The sequence below is a fragment of the Halyomorpha halys genome, unplaced genomic scaffold (genome assembly GCF_000696795.3).
Source record: "Halyomorpha halys isolate HHAL.00 unplaced genomic scaffold, Hhal_1.1 Scaffold519.1, whole genome shotgun sequence".
NCBI lineage: Eukaryota > Metazoa > Arthropoda > Insecta > Hemiptera > Pentatomidae > Halyomorpha > Halyomorpha halys.
In genome coordinates this window covers 327,212-335,455 of record NW_027110043.1, presented here as the reverse complement: position 1 = coordinate 335,455, position 8,244 = coordinate 327,212, and the positions used below count along the sequence as shown (strand labels likewise).

At 30.9% G+C, this 8,244-nt stretch overlaps 1 protein-coding gene and 1 long non-coding RNA gene across 2 annotated transcripts in view; one reads left to right on the top strand and one right to left on the bottom strand.

Annotated features, from left to right (window-relative positions):
• Window positions 1-8,244, top strand: part of LOC106683834 (ABC transporter G family member 23) — a 44,701-nt gene that overhangs the window by 17,799 nt on the left and 18,658 nt on the right. The gene's annotated exons all lie outside the window — the stretch shown is intronic.
• Window positions 773-2,213, bottom strand: LOC106683835 (uncharacterized). The gene is made up of 3 exons (XR_001343600.2): window positions 2,061-2,213; window positions 1,100-1,349; window positions 773-1,018 (listed from the first exon to the last, which is right to left on the bottom strand). It is a non-coding gene; the product is annotated as an uncharacterized lncRNA (long non-coding RNA).

The window sequence follows — 8,244 nt, the reverse complement described above, 5'->3', positions numbered from 1 at the left end:
TAATTTATTAAAGTATGAAATAGATTTAAACAGAAGCGCATTTAAATTTAAAATAAATATAAAATATATTTGATTTAAACAATACAAAATATTTAGTAATGATTTAATTTAATAGCATAAATAAAAGGCTATTTTCATTTCATTTCATAATTTATTAAAGTATGAAATAGATTTAAACAGAAGCGCATTTAAATTTAAAATAAATATAAAATATATTTGATTTAAACAATACAAAATATTTACTGACAGTTATAACCAAGGCCCGGAGTTTTATGCAGTGAAAAAAAAATATGACATATAATATACAATAAAAACCTGTAATATATGATGTGAAAAATATGAAACATGCAGCTAAAACATTTTAAATGGACAATAAAACAATTAAAATATACAAGTGTGCGTACAAAAGGTTCTGAATAGGAGAAGAGAATACAAATTAAAAATAAATTATTTCATTTTTTTTTCTCTTTTATAAACCAAAATAAGTGAATATTTAAAACGACTGATTTACTAAACAGTTAAAAATATAATATGACACGCTTTCTAAAATATAAAATCTTACAATTAGTAACACAGAAGAAAAACGACAAGAATTGGATTGAAAAACTATAAGTATTTAACTTTTAAAATTAATAGGAAAATAATTATAAAATATAAGAAACCAGAAAATACGTAATAGTATATGGAAATACATAAGAAACTGTGAATGTAGTATTTAAAAACTAATTGACATGATGGACAATATAAATAAAACACAAATGAATTAGTCAGTAATATATTATGAATTAAAATTCATTTTTGAATTGAATTCAGTAAATCCTTTGTAGTATCATTATAGAATTTCGTTCAATGTCAATAAAGACAATTGAGTCGTTTCCATTTAATATTAACGTCTTCTAGAATGGCCAGTCCCGAATTTTTAATAAAAACTTCTTCCAATGTTTCTCCTTTTCGGATTGGTAGATGAAATGTATTTTCTTTAAATTGTTCGTCAAACAATAGTTGTTTCCTGAAATTGCTTCAGATAAAATAAAATAAGATGGGTACAAATGAAATTAATGTTATAGATTAACAATGTATTATTCATTATTCCATTTACCTTTTCTTTAGTCAGTGTCTCATCTCCACCTATTCCAAAAATTTCATGGACGACAGTTTAAAATTTATTCAACTATCACATGTAAAATACGGCTAGCTCAATCCATGAGCCCATCTTGTAATCACAGAATGAGGAGGTGATTCTTTCTCATTCATTATAATTTATAATTGATTACCCTAGAAGGAACTTTTAAACAAATCGTTTTCCAATTATTAATTATTTTTAGGCCTTAATTCATTAATACCATGTTCTGTAATCACAAAGTAATTATTAATTTTATGGGGTGGTTGAAGACATAACATAAACAAAAAAAAAAAGTTTACGATTTAGAAATTCACGGAAACTGAGATACTTAATTAGTGTAATAATCAACATGCGTTCATACAGTTGTTTCATTCCTCTTGACAAGCAAATTACTATGGTAATGCGTTTACATTTTAATAGGTTAGAAAATGTCATGTAATATTAAAACAATCCCGATCAAGTTATATACTTTACAGAAACTTATTATCTTGTTCATCGATACGTAATTTTCTTTAGCTTAAAATATGTTTTCGTGTGATTTTCTTTCGTTTGAAATATGTTATAGCAATAGTTGCTAAAAACGATTGTTCCATCAATTCTAAAAACTGTTACATCTTTGTGGTATTATACAGGTCAATCCAAGATTGTAACTTTTATTAATTGACGTACTTACTTTTGGCAATTTAAAAATAGTAAACATTAAAACTGGTGAGGAAAGGAAAAAACAAACTTAGTTTAAGGTGGGTTGTGATGCTAAAAACGAGCATGAAAAAGAAATGGAATTTCGAGAAATGGAAAAATCCATACTAATGTTAGAAGTAGTCTAATGAAATGGAAATGGACCGCGTGTAATCTGAAATTTCGTCTTCATTGTTGCATTTAATTTGTTATTTTTATTTAATTTTTTTAAATTATATCCAACTAAAATATTACTTACATTTTCGCTCTTATTTCGAGTCTTAAAGCCCTGATGGAAGCCCTGCAACATTAAGCGAAACATTCAATAGAAATAGTTCTAATATTCAAAATATATACATTTATCATCAGGTATGCAAAATAAAGATTGGCTAATTACATCTGGGTACACTGATTTGTATAGAATTTTGATCGAAAAAAATACACGCAAACAAAATATGAATGCATAAAAATCCGGGCCTTGGTTATAACCCTACCGGCTGACCGTCAAAATGATGAACAGTTCTTGTCTAAGGTTAAAAAAGAAGGATCTTATGTTTCCCATATATTCGCCCTCGTCCTTCAAAACAAGAATCATAACACTAAACATGCCATGAAAACTCGTCCAAGAAATTATTCAGGACACGCGAGGTATTAGTAAAAATGCACACGAGAAAGAAAAGAAAATATTTGTTGTGTCCAGTTACAGGACTATCCTTACTGCTTTGGCTGCTAATAATGTAATAATTGTTTCCCAAACGATCTTTTGATTATTTTTAGTGCTATTTTAGTTTAGCTTATTAGGCAATTAAATTAATATATCAAACGACTTTCTGCAACGTTCTAAAAGATGTATAGTTTTAAAATTACTAGAAAAATTAATAAAAAATAGATAGTTTTTCATGGAAACCACCAAAACTACTTTCAAAATCATGGAAGCAAATTCCAATACGCGGTGACTTTTCTAATACTGATCCGATTCGGATGAGTTCAGTAGAGAATATTACAATAAATATGTACTTCTTATGATATATGTATAGCTTTGGGTTAATATGGAGATAAAGTTTTCTTATTGACATAAACTTTTTTCTTGTTGTTTCTTCTCTGTGCTATATAGGAAATCTTTGATGAATTCAAGGAGGAGATTCTAAAAAGTGTCATCGAAATCGTTAGAGCCATTTTAGCGCTACATCTCTATAGAAAAACACATTTTCGGACACTGCAGTGACGGAAAACCTCAATATCAATTCAATGTACATCGGTAGACCTAAAGTTTTTAAATGAGATGCAATAATTCTACATGAGTGAACTTCATATGATTGTTCTATTTTTACAAGAATAAAAATAGAGTTGTTTAGTAATTATGACTATTATGATCAATTATTACTATTACAAATTACTAAGGATAATTGTATACAGATTATCTATCGTATTTTGCATTATTATTAATTTTAAAAAATCAGCAGTGAGAACAAGTGAACCCTAATTTATCTCATTTATTTTTTTTTCCTATGTAGAGTTACAGCTCCCATGATATTTAGATAAACTATGAAATCAACAAATGCACAATATATATTGCTAGATTTTAAAATGTAGAAGTTTAAAATGCCCCCTCCTATTCTAAAAATATTAGTTCATGGAAGAGTAATAGTGAGAAATGGAATTTTGTCATAAAGATCCTATAGCGCTTAATTACGAATTTAAATATATCAGGCGAAATGAGACCCGATAAATGTCGAAGCGTAACACTTCCTTATATCTATATTTCTTAATTTTATTTTTGATTTATTTATTAGGGTCACAAGTAATTGTAGACGATACCATTATACACCACAAAAAGCTATCTCATCCCAATTACTCCCACTCCCTTGTGAGGCTTTTGTGTTCAGGTATTCTTCTGACACCAAACGTTTCAGTGTTAGCTTATAATTTATCAGGCCCTGATTTATAAAGAGTTCAACCGGATAATTACCCGGAGTGCCAGTTTTTGAGAGGCGGGAGAATTAGAGACTGACAAGAACAAATCATTGCAGAGAATTTACAAATGTATCCACATTTATTTTTGTGGTGGTCCCAAGAAATAAAAACTTCACCTCCACTCGTCCCACGCGATGGTTAGAATAGGGTGGTACCCTGTAGGTAACCTCCCCTCCCTCTCTTCCTTCCGTATATATTATTTTTACAAGAATTAAAATAAAATTTCAGGAATTAACAATTATTAATTTTTCGTATGTCACCTGAACCGATTTTTTTTTTTAAAGCTAAATTGTACCTATCAATCCAAGCTATCCAAGAGCACCTAGATGACTGCTGCGCCAAACAATGGAAAATGAAATTGAAAACACTATTTTCCATATTCTCATTCAAACACGACTCTTGTCCTACAGTGTTTTACAATACCAAATTCTGTCATAGAACGCTATTCAGGCCAAAGACTGACATGGGCAAGCCACACAAGGCAAGAAATGACCTCAACCGATGGTATAAAATTCTTCTTAGGCTACTTGACAAACGTTCAAAATTATTAGATTATCATTAATTAGACCCTCGTTTTCTTTCTGGCCTACATCCATAAATTCGAAAAATCGTTGGAAACAAATGAATCCAATAAGCCATTTCCAAAATATTAGCGAAAAAGGAATAGAATAGTCACAACAATTTTCACACTCGTTTTCATTTTGTTCTACATCTATAAATTCGTAAAAATTTTCAAACAGGAAAAATCTATTCAGCACTTCACGAGTTATTAGAATAAAAGTAAAGAAATGCTTGAAAATTTTAACTCTTTTCGATTTTAGCCTACCTCTAATTAGTCGGAAAATTGAAACGTTTGAAATCGTAGAAAAACCACTCAAAAAAAAAAAATCTAGAAAAGAATGCTCGATTTTGTTTACAGAAGTTCGCTCAAGACGAAAACTTCACCTCGTGTGCGGACAAAATATCGAGTTAGATGAGTAGGATGCACATGGCGAGTAAGGTGCAAATCTCGCTCGGTTTGCGAAGCACCTAACCCTTACGATCCATCCAGAAGAGTACTGAGGCGCTGGCCTTTCTCTTCATTTTCTAATTAATTCTAAAGTACTTTTTGTGTGAGTCTTCATTCTAAGCTATTACGTTTGCTCATTGCTAACGCAGAGAGCATATTTCAGTACAGCCAAAATAACTATATTTACAAAATAATCGCACCTTGCATTTTATAAAGGTCGTTAAACCATTCAAGAACACCTAATTATTTACAGCTTTACATTATTAATTGTCATTGTAATATAATGCCAGGTGTCCTTTTTAGAAAAGAATGAAAACATGTTGACAACAAAATCAAGGTTTAGTGAATAACTAATTTAATAATACGTCTCATCCTCTGTTGTGGGTTTTCCCTTCCTACACTTTTCCCAAGACGTTAATTTACCTGACAAATTCTAAATATTGTAATTATTTTTCTTCTAATTGGAGTGAATATCATCTTTTATGTGAACAAAATAAATGGTAGATTTGTTGATATCAAGTCGCTTATTATGCACATTTGTTAGCAATTTATCCCTCATCTCACTTTCCCACGGTACTTAGCTGTTTCGAGGATGGATTTAATAATTAATTTCAGTGTTTAAGAAGTTATTTGTTTATCACTTCTATCTTTAAGGGGCATCATTAAGAAATAATACTTTATGTTAATTTCCTTTGTTCGGACATTAACTGTGTGGTAAGTTAGTGATTATTATAACTGATGTTGAAGGTAAGATCAGAAACCTCAAGAAATTATTTGTCATTCCAATTGCTCTTTAAATATTGATGAGCACTACTCCTACAAAGACTGCGTAAAAAAATAAGTTTTATACCAATTTTAGTATAAATTCCACATTTTAAAAAATTGATAATTTGAAGATTATCAAAACATAGGGTATCCATCTCAATCATATTATTTTACTTTAGCCAACATTATATTTCGTGCCGATTATAGTCCTCCATTTTCAAGTCAGAAAACTCATCACATCTGATTTGAAAACCACATTGTACAGTCATTGTAGTCTGGATTGAAATCATAGCATGTAGAAGATAGAAATTGACAAAACTGGTTCTGTAAGTTAATTCAATAGACTATATAAATAAATAAAATTATATTTACAGAAATTGGTATGTAAATCGTTTATATGGGGAGGAGAGCCAAAGGTTGATTATGATAGTTAGTGTGTTATTTAATTTTAATTTAGAGGATTTATTTCTTCTTAATATGATGAATTGAGGTATCTGGCGGATGATAAAGATTTTATGGTCATGGATTGATCGTTGGTCTCTTGGCTTCTGTTGCAAATTTGAACTCGTTCAGGGGAAGGGGAAGGGGATTATGTATATAAATAATAAAATAAAAGGAAAACAATTGAATTAATGATGATCATGTGAATATAAATACATACTCTAAATTAGTATTAAACAGATCTAATAATATTTATTTTTCATATATCTTTCTATCCATTCAAAAATCTTACATGAAACATTTAATTGTTATTCTTCGGGAATCGGCTGGACAGGAGATGGTTAATAATATAGGATTAGGTTACACGGTTATTAGGTTAATAGAGTTTCTCATTGGTAGTTCAATACCAAGGAAGGAATAGTTTTCGGATATCAAGATTTTTTAAGTTAAAACGCTGAGAAAGTTAGCGTTTAAAATTAAATAAACGATTAGTCAAAGTGATTAACTTAATGCTATAGAAAGATATATGCTATAGGAAACATGTAAGTGTACCATATGTGTACCATACATACATACATATATATATATATATATATATATACCATTTTACCGCCAAACATAGGGTCTTCCTTCGTTGGAGCGTGCCCATTACATATTGAATGAAAAAATTAAAGATGTAATTCTAAAAAATAAATACTATATTCTACAAAATAATTACGTTGAAGATTAAATTTTCTGAGTATATTAAATGTAAGTATCTTTCATTTCTTTTTTTCTTTAATTTTTTATACTTGATGGAATAAATTGGGTCATTAATTTACAAAAACCGGTATAACTCATAAATGCAGACCTGATGGCCTTCTACAGTGATTATCAAGATTACAAATAAAGTCATGATTCGTAGGTCTACGTCATTAAGCCGGGAGATATTCCCTTCAGTATTTTTCCCATGGTGGGATATAAACGTCCATATTCATATTTTCCTAGTATTTCATCTGTTTTGTTTATACTTTCGTCTACCTTCCGCTAACCCTTTGATGCTATTGCTGCTTGTTTATGTTATGTCAGGAATAACCTCTTTGGACATTGTATATTGATAGGTGGTTATCCGTTATAGGTTATCAGTGAGTTAGCGCCTAGCACATCCTTCGGTCATGTCGATTGTTCTATTTATCTAATAATATATGTGTTCAACCTATTGAACTCTTTTTATTATATTACCCCAACAGGTTATGGGCCCAGACCTTGTATTTCCGTGAAAGTATTCGGGAATCGTGTAGTGTTCGCTCCGAGTCGGTTTGACCAGTATCCTTGAAAGGTTAAGATGGCGTCGTCAACCGTGTACCCCCAGTTGGACGACTCAAACTATAAAAACTGGAAATTTAGAGTTGTGTGCCTTTTAGAAGAAATGGGAATTGAGCACACTCTGAAAGAAGAATGGGAAGCAAAAACAACAGCAGATAAAGAAGCGGAAAAGAAAGCGAAGAACTTGGTGATTAACTGCGTCACGGATCGCCATATTGACTATGTTCGAGATGCTAAAACTGGACGATAGATGCTATCTCGCTTAAGTAAATTTTTCGAAAGGAAGTGCTACGGATGTGGTGAATCTGGACATTTGTTAGCGAATTGCCCTAAAAAGCGCGATCACAAGCCGCTATCGAGAGGAGGTTATCGACGGGAAAATAAATCGAGAGAATCTAAAACGAAAGGTTTTACATGTGAAGAGGTAACCTTCGTAGCTGTAAATAATGATGAATGTTGTGCTTTTACCAGAAAAAGTGAACTTGAGAACGAAATCACTTTTATTTTGGACTCAGGTTGCACAGACCATCTTGTTAAGACGGATCTGTTTCCGTTTGTCACGAACATTGAGAATTTAAAGTTCCCCATTAGGATTAAAGTCGCCAATGGACAAGATCTGGAAGCCAAGCAAAAGGAATTGATGCGACTCTCAAACGATTCTACGATGATAAAACTGGAAGTGTTGATTGTACCGGATTTGACTTTGAATTTGCTATCAGTGAAGAAAATTGTTAATGCTGGTAAGAAAGTTGTTTTTCCTTCTGAGAGTGTCTATATATCTGGCGAAAATTTTAAACTTAATTGCCAAAGTGTTGGAAAATTGTACACCGTTAAATTGACAATACCTGAAGAGACTTATAAGACATATTCTGCTTTGACAATACCTGAAGAGACTCATAAGACATATTCTGCTTTGACAATACCTGAAGAGACTCATAACACATATTCT